Here is a 914-nt window from a genome sequence, read left to right on the forward strand (position 1 = left end):
CCCGTGGGCTCATTTGGACGGCGGCGGGGGCGACGCGCCGGGAGGGGGCGACGGGGGCGTGTGGGAGGACGAGCCCGCCCACTGAGCCGTCATGGAGCGCAGCGTCGCGACCCTGCCTGTGCACAGCGCAAGCAGTACCCGCCTGTAAGCATGTGTGCTGCGTCTAGCCCTATTGTTGGGATTGGACCTGAGCCCTGCATCATGGCTTGCCAGGCGCAGCAGCTGCGCTGAGTGACACGCCATGCTCTTGCACTTGTGGGGCGCGTTGCCCAGAGGCACTGGGCGCAACGCTGCAGGGTTGAGCTCCATTACTCACATTCCCAGGTGCGAGCGATGACAGCGCCACAGCAGTGGAAGGCAAGGGCAGCGCCTGCAATCATGGACGGCCCAGTCGTAGCGCTTCCTGCGGCTGTGAAGAGATTGCCACCCCGATTTGCCGCAGAGCTGCGCGGGCTGCCAGGCTACACAGGCAAGGGGGCGATGCGCGAGGAGGGACCCCGGACAACCGGCGCCAGCAGAAGCCGAGCAACGAGGCTTTTCTATTGGCAGCAACCCTGGATCGGTGGTTGGTCATATGTTTCAAACATGCATATCACGCAATCGGAGAAAGAGTCTTGCGCTGGCTGGAGCCGGGGCCAAGCCCGCGCTGCTGACGCACTCAAGTACATACGGTCAACCTACTACAAAGCGGCCTATGCGACTGCGATCAACATGGTCGCAGTGTCCATGCTTTACCTTGGTTAGAACCTTGCGTAATCAAGGATTCATTGCTGCCTCAAAGAGAAACCCCCGTTGCATGGGGCATTCCACGGCAACACGCGCGGCGGCCAGGCGGCAGCAGTGCAGGCGCAGGCGCGTGCACAGTAGGCAGGCGCCGGCCGCTGAAGCTGTTCCCTGTAATGACAGCTTCTGAC

The sequence above is a fragment of the Monoraphidium neglectum genome (assembly GCF_000611645.1).
Source record: "Monoraphidium neglectum strain SAG 48.87 unplaced genomic scaffold scaffold02673, whole genome shotgun sequence".
NCBI classification, from domain to species: domain Eukaryota; kingdom Viridiplantae; phylum Chlorophyta; class Chlorophyceae; order Sphaeropleales; family Selenastraceae; genus Monoraphidium; species Monoraphidium neglectum.